The 16,961-nt window shown below is 40.0% G+C and overlaps 1 protein-coding gene across 2 annotated transcripts in view; it reads left to right on the top strand.

Annotated features, from left to right (window-relative positions):
- The window catches only part of FARS2 (phenylalanyl-tRNA synthetase 2, mitochondrial), a 570,273-nt gene that overhangs the window by 39,445 nt on the left and 513,867 nt on the right, over positions 1-16,961 (top strand). Inside the window, exon 1 of one of the 2 annotated variants that reach the window (XM_014542407.1) lies at positions 1,370-1,441. The exons of the other annotated variant lie outside the window; for it this stretch is intronic. The gene's annotated coding sequence lies outside the window, so the exon portion shown is untranslated. Of the gene's footprint in view, positions 1-1,369; positions 1,442-16,961 lie in introns of those variants that run through there. 2 annotated transcript variants of the gene reach the window in all.

Raw genomic sequence — 16,961 nt, forward strand, 5'->3', positions numbered from 1 at the left:
GCTTCAGCTGCCTGGCTGCCGGCCGCCATCTTGGCTGGCAGTTAATTTGCATATCTCGCTGATTAGCCAATGAGAAGGGTAGCGAAGTTACAGTTAATTACCATGTTTCTCTATTAGATAGGATGATTGATTTCAGAGATGAAGGGGGGGGAGAGAGAAAGAGAGAGAGAGAAACATCGAGAGAGAGATGAGAATCAGTGATCAGCTGTCTCCTACACACCTCACACTGGGGATCCGGAGATAGAAAGAGAGAGAGAGAAACATCAAGAGAGAGAGATGAGAGAGAATCAGTGATCAGCTGTCTCCTACACACCTCACACTGGGGATCAAGCCCGTAACCTTGGCATGTGCCCTAACCAGGAATCAAACTGTGACCTCCTGGTTCAGAGGTCGATGTTCAACCACTGAGCCACGCCAACTGGGCTTTTTTTTTTATTTCTTAAAACTTTTACCTCCTTTAATCTTTGTTATATTTAAGTGTTTAATATTCTGAACAGAGATTGTAATTTCTTGCTTCTTTTGGTTAGTCTACTTACAGTTTTGTGTCCTATTGCCCTATTATTTCATGTAGAAGAGCACTTTTCAGTATTTTTTGTCTTGCAGTCTTGTGTTGGTAAATTCCTTCAGCTTCTGTATATCTGGGAAAGCCTTTATTTCTCCTTCATATTTAAAGGATAATTTCTAGGTATATATTTCTTGGCTGATGATTTTTATTTTTTAATAATTCAAATATCTGATTTCACACTTTTTTACCTTGTAGTGTTCCCACTGAAAAATTCCATGAGAATCTAATGGGGTTTCTTTTTTAGGTTATCATCTTCTTCTCCCTGTTTGCCTTGATAATTTTTCTTTGTCATTAAGTTCTGACAGTTTTAATACAATGTGCCATGGAGAAGGCCTTTTGGATTTAGATAACTAGGTGTTTTATTAGCTTACTAGAGGCCCGGTGCATGAATCTTTCTGCCATCTGGTCTGCTCTGGTTACCATCTCATTTATTGAGTCTCTAGCTCCAGAATTTCTCTTTGGTTATTTTTTACAGTTTTAATCTTTTTCTGAAATACTTATTTGTTGATTTTATTACTGAGCTAATTGAATTCAATTAGCTTTTCTGAGTTTTCTTGTATCTTGTTTAGTTTTTTGTTTGTTTAAGAACTGCAATCTTAAATTCCCTGTCGTTTAAATCACAGTCATCCATGTCTTTAAGTTTGTTCTCGAGATTTTTAAATTTTCTTTCTGAATTCCCTTGTTACTTTCGTTATTTATTGTGCTTGATGAATTATTTTTCTGCCTGGGTGTTTGTGGTAATGAAGTATTTGACTCATCACTGTTTAGCAGGTTGATAATAGAGGTCTTTCTTTTGTTTTCCAGTAGGTGGTGCTGAAGCTCAAGTTTTTATTTTTCTCCTACCTACACTACTGGGGCTTCTGGGATCTCTGTGGGGCATGTAGTCTTGGCCATGGAAAGCATCCCATATTCCCTGAAGAGGTGGGGGTCCCCTTTATGACCTGCTGGCCTTTGTCTTGGGGCACCACTCCTCTGGATTATTGCAGGGCGTGGTTGTTGTGGCCACTGTGTTGCTTATGCCACTTTCCTGTAGGTAGAAGCTGTCAGTAGAGCAACTCCATTGGAGTTGACCCAGCTTCCTTTACCAGGCTCCTCTATGATAGGTGGGGGAGGGGTAGGCTAGGAGTTCCGGGGGAGTGGGCTCATGTGTTTGGGGTTCTGTTCTCTCCTGTGGAGTTAGCCTGGAAAGTTTTTTTGTTTTTTTCAGTTCTTTTACTATTGGCAGAGTGATGATTTTTACTGCCGACTGGCCACACAGGGGATTGGGTGGACAGGTTCCCACATCTGCAGAATCATTTGTCTGGTGCTGGCGGGCTATTGAATGCTGTGACCCTTTGCAGTGCTTCTCTGTCTCTATCTCTGACCCTGGACCCAGCCTCAATATATGCCAGCCACCAAGGCTCAGTTGCTGTTTCTGCCCTTTCAGTTTGTTCAGTGGAGTTTCCCTGGAGCCCTTCACTGCTGTTGCATCTGCTGGGAGGCAAGAGATGGACTGTTTGTGGCCTTTGTCTCTGTCTTTACTCCATCCTGCCTACCCCACTTGCTCTGATGTGTCCACATTTAGGTGTCTCAGTGTGTGGATCTCTCAGATGTGTTTATGTGTTGAGCTGGGATTTCCTTTGTTGAATTATAACTGTCCAACTTGTTGTAATTGCACGGGGAGAGACTTGGAGGTCAGCTAACATGGCCATGCTGCTGACATCACTCTCTCTAGTATATTTTCATTGGGTTGTCTGTGAATTTTTGTTCTCTGAGTTTGAGAGTTATTTGCTTTATGAAGAGGAAATATTTCAGAAGCATAATTGATTAGAAACAGAAATCAAAATATAGGCAGAGCAAGGGAAATAAAACTATTTTGTGCTATGTACTTTACCTACATTCCCACTTTCAGTTTTTATGAGAACTTTGAGAAAGGTATCTGGAACCCCCAGTGTAGGTGCCCAACAACCCTGGACTCTGCTGACAAATGGGATGAAACCAAAATTGTACTAGTTGTTTTACATCTCATTCATATTAGTCTTGGTAAAACCCCGATGAGATATAATTAGTACCATTTTTAATCTGGGGAAACAGGCTGAAAGAACTTTCACAAATGGGCTAAGGATACACAGCTAGTTAATGGAGCTGAGATTTGAAGTCTTGTCTGATTGTGAGCTCAAGCTCCTCCCTGTTTCACAAGCCACCTTCCCTTCTTGTCTAGAGGAGAGACCAGGATTTGAGTTGTGTAAGTAAGCTCAAAGATCATACCTGTCTTTGTCTGAACTTGTTGCGCTTTATTTGTTCTAGGATCATATTAGCCCATTGGTTCTCTACTCTGGCCTTACATTACACACCTGAGAACCTTTTTCCTTACTTATATGTTTATTTTTAAATCCAGATAGGTTTTAATTCTTAATAACAAAATGCTTGTTTAATAAAGAAACTACATATTTAACAGAAAAAAATTTAAAGCTACAAGTTAAAAGCACATTGAGGGACAGTCCTTTTTGTAATGCAATTTAAAGGAATTCACTTTACATATCAATAAAATAAAATTCAAGAAAATTATTTTCAAGTTTTTTATTACAATTTCTGGAAAACATACAGTTGATTATATTTTTTCATAGAAAAGCAATGCTAAGATATGGGGTTATATTTCTGTACTAGAAGTCAGCAAATAAATCATTGGTCTAACCATCAAAATATGTCATTAAAGCAAAGCAAAACAAAACACCACACATAAAAAACAACCTACTCTAAAAGCCTATACTAATTTAAAATACTATTCCCAGCTCTATTAAATAGGCATAAATATATGGCACATATTAATTACAAAAAGCATTTCATTTACTATTAAGTGCACATGTAGTTCAAAAATATAATTGGGGCCCTAACCGGTTTGGCTCAGTGGATAGAGTGTCAGCCTGCAGACTCAGGGGTCCCAGGTTCGATTCCAGTCAAGGGCATGTACCTTGGTTGCGGGCACATCCCCAGTAGGGAGTGTGCAGGAGGCAGTTGATCGATGTTTCTCTCTCATTGATGTTTCTAACTCTCTATCCCTCTCCCTTCCTCTCTGTAAAAAATCAATAAAATATATTTAAAAAATATATAATTTCGGGACCTAAAACTAAAATACTATATTTATGTAATCTTGGCATCTTACAATTTAGGATGTTGTTAAGGAAATAGATGGCACAAGACTCTTTAAAAAGCTGTCCAGATATTTAAAAACTTTCTTTTGATACATTTTTCTAAAACATGCAGAGGCATTTAGCCACCTCATTGATTCTAGAGTTATTACTTCATAGGAAACATTTTCAAAAGAGTTGACGTAGTATATGTCCCCTCTGTCTTCCCTTCTCAATTTACTGAAAGCTGTAATTGTGAGGCCTACATCAGACATAAGGTCATTCTACCTAGCATTTATTGATCTTGCTGTTATTAGAGTACCTTCTCACTCATGAGCAAACTATAGAAGAAGTTACCTGGCCACTGGCACAAACTTTCAAAAAAAAAAAAAAGGCAGAAAAACAATTTGTCTTTGTGTTTTGAATTGCCCAAAAGAAATGAGAATAAACTGATACTGGTCATTTACAGACCAGAAAGCACTATATGAAGTCAATCTGAGATGCTATCCTTAAGGGTGCTTTTTCTATAAAGAAATCTGACTCAACTAGATGAAATGAATCACACAATTGTTTTCTTCTCACTTCCCCAAGGTGGTTTTCTCATATATGAGTGTTTGGCAAATGGTGTTAGGTTATCTGGAGGATTGAGGGACACCTTGTTTACCAAAGAGCGAATTAAAAGAAACCTAATTAGGGGAAGCTAGTTACACAAATATTTTGTAGTTTGTCTGGAAAAAAAGTACCATATCCTTCATACTAACATGTCATGATGGATATTTTACAGTAGCAATGAGATCCCAAAGCCGCCTAAACCAGGTTTATGCAGCACCTAAGAATACTTGCTCCAGTTCTTATTGAATCAGTGATAGTTTAGAGATTATTGTGGATTGATTCAGTTGCTAGGGAAGACCTTCTGTTCTTTGGAGCACCCTGTTGAAGTCCTTGCCTCTCTGGGAATAAGCACTCCATAGACAACTGTTCGTGCTGCAGCTGCTGCTTCTGAATTTTTAGCTAGCTTTGGGGCAGGGGTCTTTTCCTCCGGACACTGCTAAGATTGCTGCACTAACTCTTTATGTAACTCCTGGCTCTCTGGAGGTGGTGCAGCTCAGAAGCATGCCTCTCTACTGCCACCTACAAGGCCTGGGGCTTCCTTTTTAGCTTCCCTCTTTCCGGACATGCTCCTGGCTGGCTTATTCAGTTGCTTGTCCAGTAAAGCTCTTTTCTGTAGGTAACAAGCATGGGACTTTGCAGCTGTCTCAACTCGGGCTTTGTTTAGCATCATGTAAAGTCTGCAATTCTCTGTACTGTTTCTCCTTTACCAGTAAAATGTCCCCTCACTGCCTCCCAACTGCTGCTTCAAATCAGATTCTAGCTTTTCCTTTGCCAAGGGCTGTGTTGTTTTCAGCTCTGAAGTTTGTTTCACATACTGGGAGACTAATTCTTGTCTCGTTTATAGGATCTCACTACTTTTTTGTACATAGTTGTTCCACTGATTTTCAATTTACTTTCTATACTTCTTAGTTTTGTTTGTCAGGTTTGCCAGCATAAAATTAGTCTCAGCCTAGACAGATAACTTGTTCACTAACAGCCCGGTTTCTACCACTTTTTACTGGATTTGAGTTTATTTGCTGGTTCAGCTTCATCATTTCCACTGTTATTTCTATAAGCCCCATTGCTGCCTTTGTTGGCTTCTCTGGCTTCAAAAAATTACTTATAAAATGAAAATACAATACAGGGGGAGTACTGGAGTCTTCCTTCGTGGCAAGCATTCCTGGTTCCTGGAGTTTGCGGTCATCCCGAGTCTCCAACATCAGGACCCCTGTGAGTCCCATATCACCTATGTATTGTCCAGGTGGCCTTTACGTGTCATTTCAGTCCTGGATGGCGCTCTGGGCCTCAGCAGCACTGCAGTCCTGGATGGTACAGCACTGGTGGTCCTGGTGGCTTTGGTTTCCTCTTTGTGGGTGCTGAAAGTGAACTGCATGGCCTTTTCCTGCTGCAGGAGCCTAGCTACAGGGCTCTCAGGTCACCAGGCTTCCCAGGTCCATTTCCATTACCCTAAGCCAGTGATGGAGAAGCTATGACACGTGTGTCAGAGGTGACACGCGAACTTCCCTAAGCCAGTGATGGAGAACCTATGAATTTATTTTTTTGGTTGATTTTTTTTTGTTAAATGGCATTTAAATATATAAAATAAATATCAAAAACATAAGTCTTTGTTTTACTATGGTTGCAAATATCAGAAAATTTCTGTATGTGACACGGCACCAGAGTTAAGTTAGGGTTTTTCAAAATGCTGACACGCCGAGCTCAAAAGGTTCGCCATCACTGCCCTAAGCTCATCCTCTTGGCCACTGGCAGTCCTGCTCCTCACACTGCCAGATCCCCATTACCATCTTGGGTGGGCTTCCAGGTGGGCTCCTGAGCCAGGTCAGCACAGGGAGATGCTCCAGGATTCCTTCACTCTCCCTTCTCCACTGGGTTAGAACTGGTTGGAGCCTGTTCTACTCTCTTTCACAGCTTGCAATGTGGAACATGGAATGTAGGCATCTCCCTAGTCAAGTGTCCATAGTGATTGGGTGGAAGGGGCAGAGCCATCTGAGGTCATAAAGCGGACTTGGCTCCAGTGTGTCTGTTGGCTTTAGAAACACTTTTCTTGAAACAAAAATAATATTCTGAAGTCTCTATGGTGGGCTTGTTTTGTGTGCAGCCATCTCCAGTACTCCGTAGGCTCCTTCCTAACAGCATTAGCTTCATCTTATTCAGGAACAGGTCCCTTCATCACAACTAAAAACCTTTATTTTACATATACATATACATATTTATATATTTTTTAATGATTTCAGAGAGGAAGGGAGAGGGAGAGAGAGATAGAAACATCAATGATGAGAGAGAATCATTGATTGGCTGCCTCTGCATGCCCCACACTGGGAATCAAGCCTGCAACCCGGGCATATGCCCTGACTGGGAATTGAACCGTGACTTCCTGGTTTATAGGTCAACACTCAATCACTGAGCCATGCGAGCCAGGCTATACATATATTTTTTTAGAGAAAGAGAGAGAGAGAGAGAGAGAGAGAGAGAGAGAAACATTGATGTGAGAGAGAAACATTGATCAGCTGCCTCTCACATGTACCCTAACTGGGGATCAAACCTGCAACCTGGTTTTATGCCCTGACCAGGAATCGAACCCATGACCCGTTGGTGTACAGGATGATGCACCAATCAACTGAGCCACACTAGCTAGGACATACCTAAGAACCTTAAAAAAACACACCAATATTCTAGTTTCACTCATATCAAGTCAATCATAAACTCTGGGCATGGGGTCCAGCAATAACATCGTTAAAAAGTCTCAGGGTTTTTGTTAGTGGTGGTGTTAGACCTCGGTTCTTCAGTTCACCTAAAAAAGAATTCAGAGCCAAAGACCCTACTACAAGAAGTTTATTTAGAAAGTCACAGAAGAAGTGAACCAGCTGGGCTGCGTGGACTCAGGAAACAAGTTACAGAAGCAAAAGAAGGACCCTTGGAGCTTAGGAGAAAGAAAGCAAAGGTATGTGCTTGAGAAGGGAGTTGTGGGTGTGCTCTAGAGCAGTGTCGGCAAACTTGCAGCTCGGCAAACCGTGTGGCGGTATTTTGTGGAAGACCCACACTCAAGGGGCCAAAGAGCCGCATGTGGCTCGTGAGCCTCGGTTTGCTGACCATGGCTCTAGAGAGAGAGAGAGCGCACGAGAGCGAGCATGTGCACACTGGGTCCCTTGCCTCAGGGGAGGATCTGAATAGAACATTCATCAGCTTTCCAGGTGTGTCCTTTCAGGGTCATGTCTCTATTAATTGTTTGGCACTGGGGTAGGGGGTCATTAGTCATTGCTTCTGGTTTCTATATCAATTTGCTATCATTTTGTCTGGTTTTTCTGCTTTTCTGGGCCTGAAACTGAAACACAACTGAGGCCTAGATGTTATCTTTGGTGTGACCAAAACTCTATTTCTGTGGTGAACAGATCCTAGGATTTGTTCCTAAGATTATTTGATGGGGTCAGAACTTCATTATCCTGAGGGCTTAATGCTTAAGGGAGGGTGTTTAGGGTTTGTATGGGAGTCATATGAGGCTATTCTCTGCCCCCCCCCCCCCTCCTGTTCCTCCTCTAAGGAGGTCTAAATTACTAGCTACATGCTAAGGGAGGGAACGTTACCCTAGGGATAAGGTCCTAGCCTATAACAGTTGCTTTCTCTAGTTTTGGCTATTGCTAGGCACCCAGGCCTTTCTGTCCTGGTGACATTTCATACTGGGCCTGTCGTTCCTGCTCTGTTCATTGCCTAACTGCCAACTCTATCAGTTTCAAATGTGCCAGCAGGATAGAGGACCATTGTCATTAGGCCCAAATCAGATAGCTGACTAAAATAGCAGAAGGTATCCATTCATGTTTTCTGAGCTTGTTCAGGTGTGTGCTATTATCAGCATTGCTATGGGGAGGCCCTAACTTTAGTTTGATGATGTAAATACCATGAGGAAGAATAATTGTCACCTCACATCTGCATATCCAGATCCTCCAGGAACAACTCAGATGATTTTGTGCTAGATGTGTTCATAGTTTCCCTTGGTAAGCCCCTTTTACAAGGGAGAACCTTCACTTAAGGGAAAATAAGTCCTGTACTTGAACTTTTCCTCCCTTAAGCAGATTTTAGAATTGATCCTACCTATAATCGTGAAATATGTGACAGTTAATGTTACACCAAGACTTCTTGCTATCCCATTTAACCAGTCTTTTGTGACATATGTGCCTTACTATTTCAAACCCTAACAGCAAATCTATAAAACAAAACCTAGTTTTGCATATACACAGGCCTGCATTTATCTTATCAGAGCTTGTATTAGCAAAACTTTCATGAAAGGTATGAGGATAATTTCAGGAGTCTTGAAAATGGTCAGTATTTCATTTTTCTATTTTTGCAAAATCATGTTTTTATTAAGTAACATTTTGAATAATTCAGTTATTAAGTACAAATGAGATTTTCATATGAGGAAGTATCTATACTTATAATAGGGTAAAATTCAAATTGGTCTGGGACGCCTTCACATAAAGACCGAACCACAGGAGGGTGGGGCAGTGAGCTAAGTGCTTCGGAGAGCTACAAGCAGTGGTGGGCAGGGCAGTCAGCTGAGGCAAGCGGCAGAGAGCTACTTGCGCATGGATTCGTGCGCAGGGCCACTAGTTTGTAATAAAAGTGATTTTATGGGACAATCTAGGTAATTTATAAAATGGTTATCTAAAGGTTCTTATAGCCTCCTCAGGGTTACATGTTAGTTGAAGTCCAGATGATATAAATAATATTTGGAACATAAAGAAAAAAAATGTATGGGTAGAATGCCAGCTATTTTATGAAATCCAAGGCTGATTTGAACAGCCCTTGACAGTTTTAGAACCAGTTTGAGAACTCTTAGCCTTAGCAGTGGTATGAATTTCTGCACTGTCCAGAGCAGTAGGTTTTGATTATGGCTGCACATTAGAATCACTGGGAGCTTATGCAACTACTAATGTCAGGGCTCTTTCCCAGCAATCAAATACAATTCTCTGATGGTGGTACCTTGACACAAATATTTTTAATAGCTTCTCAGGTAATTCTGGTGTTCATGATGGAGAACCACTGGCACTATTGCTGCCTCCAAGATCTGTGACTGACTCGGTTTGATTACTGGTCAGGGCACATGCCTGAGTTGTGGGGCGTGCAGGAGGCAGACAATCAAGTGATTCTCCCTCATCATCGATGGTTATCTCTTCCTCTTCCTTCCTCTCTGAAATAAATAAAAATATATTTAAAAAAAAGATGTGTGACTGATAAAGGCACAGTAATTGCCTTTAGGTAATTTTGGGATCTTGCAAGGTTGGCCTTCTGAAATCTTTTGAAGGCAAAGACTTTTCCTTACTCTTTTCTGTTCCCAGCACTCTTCTAAATGCACAAGAAATATTTGCAAATCAGTTTCATTTCTTTTAAACTAGTATTCCAGAATTCAAGCTGCTCTCTAGATCAGAGTGACTTTATTCTCCCAAATAACCACAGGCCCATGTGTACAAATTTTAAAACAAAGACTCACAAAAAACCAAACAGGCTGTTTTTAGGAGATTTGAAGTGGGGCACGCAGGTCAAATGTAATCGAGTGACTGGCTGGTGGAGCAGAAAAGGCTTAAATCGGGAGCAGGAGGTGTTTGTTTGTCCAGGCACTCCCCATGGGATTGGGCCAACCCGGGAAGATCTCTGCCTATCTATCCTGTCTCTATAAATCAGGCAGTATAGGAACAAATACACATTATTCTGATACCTTCAAATAAAATGTGCCTGTGCTTCTCAAATGCAGGCTCAGTACACTCCTGAGTCAACCTCAATACGGTGTGATGAGGAGAAATTTAAGCCTAATTCATACAGAACCTACTCTGTAGTTAACTTTACTTTTCCATATTCATTGATGAAATGGTGATTGCAGATAAGGATAAATGCACAGGTACTGGGTTTAATTTAATGTTACTTAAAGCTTTTTGCATTTGTAGGCAGGGGCTGGTTCCCAATATCTTTGTCACATTAAATGGTACCTGTCACATGCAGATATTTGACTCTTTGAAAGGCTTAAACTAAAACATTAACTAAAGTGGCAGCTTAGAATTGCAAAATAATTTGCTTTTAAGACTGAATTGACCCAGAGGTTTTAGAATGACTGTACTTTTCAATTACTTTTTTGAGGAAAAGAAAATGGATACTGATTCCAAATTGTGTGTGTGTGTGTGTGTGTGTGTGTGTGTGTGTATGTATGTTGTAAATACTATTTTTTTATTTGTAACAACGAAGATATTTATGGACTTCTGTTTTTATTGACTCTTTGTGTGTTGTAATTTATTCAGAATGTGGAAGCATATTGGTGTTTTTCCTTGCTCAGCTTTATTCAAATATTTTTTTCAATAAAATCCCAACATACATTGTCAATTTTCATTCTTGGACCTCTCATTTTAAGATATATTTATCTGCCTAGCTCATTGTGGATATCTCCACATAATAAATGAGGGAAGTATTGAATAGAGTGGGTACTTGTGAGTTGGTATCTTATAACCTGCTCTATTTGGCTTAAAACCTTATTCTTTTAAGGGAAAGTATTGAATAGAGTGGGTACTTGTGAGTTGGTATCTTATAACCTGCTCTATTTGGCTTAAAACCTTATTCTTTTAAAATATTTTCTTCTTAAAGTTATACTTTATCAATAATTAATCTAAATTATAACTTCAAATAAAGCCATTGATTGTTGATATTTTTCAACTCTTACAGTATGATCCTGAAACGAGTGAAGTACTGAACACAGCACCAGAAGGTCAGAGTTCATCAGGGCTCCACCCCAGCCTCTGTGATCTGTGATCAGATTACCTTTTCTACTTAACTCTCTTTAGCCAAAACAGAACCTAAATAATCTATGCTCCCTTTACCTCTAGGGACAGTGTGAAGATTAAGAACATATTCTCATTACTCTGTGTCATAAATTGAATGTTTGTTGCCCCCAATCTCCCTCCCTGGGAAATTCACATGTTTAGATCCTAACCTCCAATGTGATGGTATGCCGTGGTCGGCAAACTGCGGCTCGAGAGCCACATGCGGCTCTTTGGCCCCTTGAGTGTGGCTCTTCCTAAGCCTTAGGAGTACCCAAATTAAGTTAATAACAATGTACCTACCTATATAGTTTAAGTTTAAAAAATTTGGCTCTCAAAAGAAACTTCAATCGTTGTACTGTTGATATTTGGCTCTGTTGACTAATGAGTTTGCTGACCACTGGATAGGGAAGTGATTAGGTTATGAGGATGGGGCCCTCATGAATAGGATTAGTGTACTCATAAAAGGGACACTGGGAGCTTTCTTCTCCCTTTCACCATGTCAGGACACAGTTTGAAAACTGCAGTCTATGAACCAGGAGGCTTTCTCCTCTCTTTCACCATGTGAGGACACAGTGTAAAGACTGCTGTCTGTGAAGCAGGAAGTGGGTTCTCACCTGGCACCGAATCTGACAGCACTTTGATTTTGGACTTTCCAGCCTCCAGAATGTGGACGGTAAATGTTTATTTATAAGCCACCAACTCTATGGTATTTTTTTTATAGCTACTTGAGCTAAGATACTCTGCGTTCATTTTCTGAGAAAAAGAGGGTGTGCACAGAGGGCTTGGTATTATTGCCATCAATGAACTAGGTCTGAAGGAACATAGGCTTTAATTTTTTTTTCTTTTTTAATTTTTGTTTTGTCTCATTAAGACTAAACTCTAATACCAGAGGCTTCTGCTTTCTTCAAAATATAGTAAAATGAAGCATTTTTATAAGGTAATTTACCAAAAGTGATAGTATTAATGGCATACTTGATTTGAAAGAAGTTTAGTTTAATTAGTGAAATATGTTTGGGCAGAAATGTCTCTACCCAGTGGTTGTTATGATGTGTGGATTTAAAATAAATTTCTTAACATTATCTTCCATAACTACTCAACCTCACTGGGCTTTTTTTTTTTCTCATTAAGACTAAACAACCAAAACCTGACGTGAGAAGCATAATTTTCACATTTGACTCTTAATTAACTTGGTATGGGAATGCAGCCTTTTTTCATTACCAAGCATTTCAGCTCTTTCCAGCAGCAGAGGTTCTATTTTTCTCTCTTTGAAAGAGATGGAGCAGGATGGAAATTACATGGTTTGGCTCCCACTAAGGAGAGGAAGATAGATGATGTCTTCCAGCCACCCTTAGGAGGCTGTGTGTGCACCAGAGGACAAATGTCCTAACACTAGCTCACGGCCCTCCTGTCTCAGCTCTGTTCAGGGGTTTTGGGGTGTGTCCTTCAGTTGCTTTGTGTAGCTCCTAGAAAGGGAAACTGAGCTGTAATGAACACAACCAGAAACCTGCTATTAGAAAGCAGCTGGTGTGGAAAAGGCTATGTGAAGAAGATGAAAACACAGTAGAATGCCAAGGTATATATAAATGGGATACATTGCTGGCAAAGGCGATCAAGAGTTCCTGAGTTGCAGAGGCACTGAGGGAGTTCTGTGTTTGGAGTTTCCCCTCGTCCTGTCTTTTGAAGGCTGGGATGTTTTCAGTCCCTCACCTGTAAGCTGTCTGGGGCAGTAGCTGGGGCAGTGGTGCCCACTGCATGTTCTAGGAAAAGGATTATCTGCCCAGTTTGCTGCCAGCCCAGCCCCTGTATGTTGCTTCTGGAAGTCTGTATGACTTGTTTTCTTGGGCAGGAATAATGACAACCTGCCTTCAAATGGAAACTGCTTGACTTGTGATGAAAATGTGTTCATTACCCATGTTAATAGTGGCATGGAAAAACACAGCTAGCTAAAATTTAGTAATTCAGAAACCTCATGTAAGTCCATTTTCCTCTGCTAAGTAGTTACAAAATTAATTGCTCTTTCTATACCTGCCCTCACAGAAATTGGTGCTTCAAGAAATGAAATGACCAAAAGGCAGGTAACTTAGAGGGAGAAGAACTGCCTATAAAAATATATAGACCGTTGTCTAAATTCCTCATTGGAATAGATTTGTGTGTCAGTTAAATGCTTTGCTTGGTATTTCAGGTTTAATGAGACAGCTGCAAAATTCACTAAAATCCGTTTCTAGAACATTGTCTAGAAATGTTTAAAAGTTATGTTTCATGATGAATTTTTAAAATTGTGCTAAAATATACTTATAAAATTTACCATTTTAACCATTTTTAAGTGTATAGTTTAGTGGTATTAGGACATTTACATTGTTGTACTACCATCTTTACTCTCCATTCTCAGAACTTTTTTCTTATCTCAAACTCAGTATCCATTGAGCGGTAACTCTCCATTCTTCACTCCCTCTGGCCCTGGTAACCACTATTCTCCTTTCTGTTTATATGAGTTTGATGATGAATGTTTTCATTCCATGAAATTCCATAGTCATTGTTCAAACCAATATATAATACCAATTTCTGTGTGTCTACAGGGATCACCTCTTTTAGAAGGACCCCGATGTAACTAAATGCATAATTGCCTTATATTGGGAAGTGGTAGACACTTCTTGTTAAGGATTTGAAACCATCTAATTTAGTCACTGCTCCTAGCCATCACTAACCTTACATGCTCACCCTGAGAAAGATCATCTCTCTCATTAGAAGAAACCAATAACTCTAGAAAATTACTTTTAAGTGACAGGAGATAAAATTGATTTCTTGAATATGTGTTGTCATGTGCTTGGTATTCCAAACTTCTTAGCACTCTCCACTGTTAAAGGCAAAACAAATCAGGAACAGTTACTTAATATTTTTAATACCTGCTAACTTATCAGTATAATATCATTGTTAACACTGAGCAAATTGCAAAAATAAGCACATCTAAACTTATGGATTCAAAATGGCTTTTTAGTCATTTAATGAGTTTTGGAAATTTTGGGAATTTGAAGGGAAGTGTTATCTTCACCAAATGACTTGCTGTTTGTTGCTGTGGGTACATCACTGTATTCAGAAGACTAAGGAATGGAACAGGAGATGCAGTCCCATGAGAGACTTACATTGGCATAGATGCTTAGAAGGCAGCCACAGAATGGGCATATTAGGGCTTCCCTAAAAGGAACACATAATTTTGCAATCACATCCTCAATGGACATTAGGGAAAATTTCCTGAGATAAGTGGCCTGTAAAATAGTGGGTGCTGAAGGCCTCAAACCACTTTAGCTGGCATATGTAGGGAAGGGAAACATAAACGAAATGGGATAAAACTGATGGAGGAGATCACCAGAGTTCAAGCTTATAGGTAGACTCCCCCCCTCCCCCCCCCGCAAAAAAAAAAGCAAAAAACACACAGCTAAGTTCTAGTCCTTAGGAACATTTCTGTTCAGTAGATCTGTGGGATGTAGTCATGGGGCTGTGGTAACTCATATATATACTTAGAATTCTTTGAGCTTCTCATAGGGAGAGTTCAGATGGATTCATGGACTGTTATTATAGACTTAAACCTCTAGTACGTTTGATCTCTTCCACAGAAACTAAAACTAGTATTTTAAAGTTGTACACTTTAAAATTATCTATATGGGGTCCATATGTAATACTGCTTTTCCCTTACATTATAATAACTTTTACTAATAGATATAGCTATTCTACTTACATTTAAATGTACAAGGACAGACCTGGCTGGGTGACTCAATTGGTTGGAGCGTTGTCCTGTACACTATAAGGTTATGGATTCGATTCTGGTCAGGGCACATACCCAACTTGTGGGTTCAATCCCTGGTTGGGGTGCGTACGGGAGGCAACCAATCAATGTTTCTCTCTCACACTGATACTTTTCTCTCTAAAATTAATAAACGTATCCTTGGGTGTTGGTTCTGAGGCCTCTTGGGAGGTACTCTAGTGCAGGCCGATGTCAGATGCTGCCTGTGACTGGCCCTGGGCAATCTGTTTAGAGCTACAAAGCGATCCACAGTTTGGGCTGCCTCTTCTGGGCCTGGGTATGCACAAGAAGGATCAAACTGTGCACCAAGGTTTGCTTTTACCAGCACTGGGTCTGGGGGCAGGTCAGCAAAAGTCCTAAGGAACACTGACACCTACCTCCACTTGCGTTTGCCTGCTGCCTGTTAGGCTGTCATTGAAAGAGCCCCAGGCAATACTCCATTTGCAAGATGTAGGTTCTCAGTGAGTCACTAGGTAGGGGCGAGTGGTGTTCAGTAGATCAATACAGGTTCAAACTCAGTGCCAGTGCTGGGTCTGAGGCCATTCAGCAAATGTGCCAGGGTATACCAAATCAGCTGCCACCCACTGGGTGCTTGCACACCTTTGTGGTGGGACGGGGTCTCGGAGTTATCAGGGAAAGGCCAGTGGAGTTTATCAGGCCCAAACAGATCAAGATTTGGCTGTTTAAATGGAAGGCTCTGCACTGTCGACCTTTTGATTTTTATAATTTGTAAGAAAATAAAATCTGAGATCTCCATTATGAAACATAACATTTCTTATCTCTGGTATTGATATTTAATGATTTGTTTATCATTTTTATTCTTAGAATTACATATTCAATATATTTTTTAACAAATAAGCCTTTCTTATGAATATAATTTGGCAATTTTGCAAATATGTGGTTATTGTACATATAAAGTCTAATAAGATACATTTCTTTCTTCCAAATAGTGCATATTCTAGTGGGAGATACCCATAAGTCAACAAATAAAACAAAAAACTAACTTGGATGATCAGTGCTAGATAAGTAAACAGGTGCTGTGATGAGTGCTTTGATAAAACACAGTGCTGTGGGAACAGAATGGAGAGTTATTTAACATGGACAAGTTGAGCCAGAGAAGGTTTTCTCAGAGGGATTGTCAGGATGATTAGGAATTAACCAAGCAAAGAGAGTGAGAGCATTTTCTTGGACTGAGGGAGCTATGTTTGCATGGACATGTGCTTCTGCATGGCTGATGTTTTTAGGGAGGTGCTGATGGGGAATCATGAGGTAGGTTAGATATTCAGGAAATAAATTACAAAGGTACAAGATTTTAGATGAGTTTTAAGCAGAACATGACCTTATAAAACTTGAATTTTAGGTCATTTTGACTGTAGTATGGAGAGCTAGTCAGAGCCAGATGTGTTCATTGGAGAAAGAGAACTGCATTTGTGTTGTATAGTGGAAATCTAGGTGAGAAACGATCAAGCCTGAAGTAGCAGCAATGGAGGAGATGGAAAGGGAGGCACAAATCCTAGAGATTTGGGATTTAGAAGCAATAGGGCCTGGGAACTGATTGAATTTGAAGAATAAAAGAGGGAGTAGGAAAGGATGCCTTCCAGTTTTCTGGATTGAGTAATTAGGTAGTGGTAGCATCCACCTGTGTAGTGAATGTGTGAGGTAGTATTAGATTTTAGATATGTTGAGTTTAATGTGCCCGAGGTTCACCCAAGCGGAGACAGTAATTGGAAATAATAGAGATTTGAAAGATCATGGCATATAATTGGTAATTGAAGTCAATTATATTCACAAGTAGATGGGACCAAGCAAGGGTATATAGCAGTGGTTCTCAACCTTCCTAATGCTGCGACCCTTTAATACAGTTCCTCATGTTGTGGTGACCCCCAACCATAAAATTATTTTCATTGTTACTTCATAACTGTAATTTTGCTACTGTTATGAATCGTAATGTAAATATCTGATATGCAGGATGTATTTTCATTGTTACAAATTGAACATAATTAAAGCATAGTGATTAATCACAAAAACAATATGTAATTATATATGTGTTTTCCGATGGTCTTAGGCGACCCCTGTGAAAG

Source organism: Myotis brandtii, unplaced genomic scaffold (genome assembly GCF_000412655.1).
Source record: "Myotis brandtii unplaced genomic scaffold, ASM41265v1 scaffold300, whole genome shotgun sequence".
Taxonomy (NCBI): domain Eukaryota; kingdom Metazoa; phylum Chordata; class Mammalia; order Chiroptera; family Vespertilionidae; genus Myotis; species Myotis brandtii.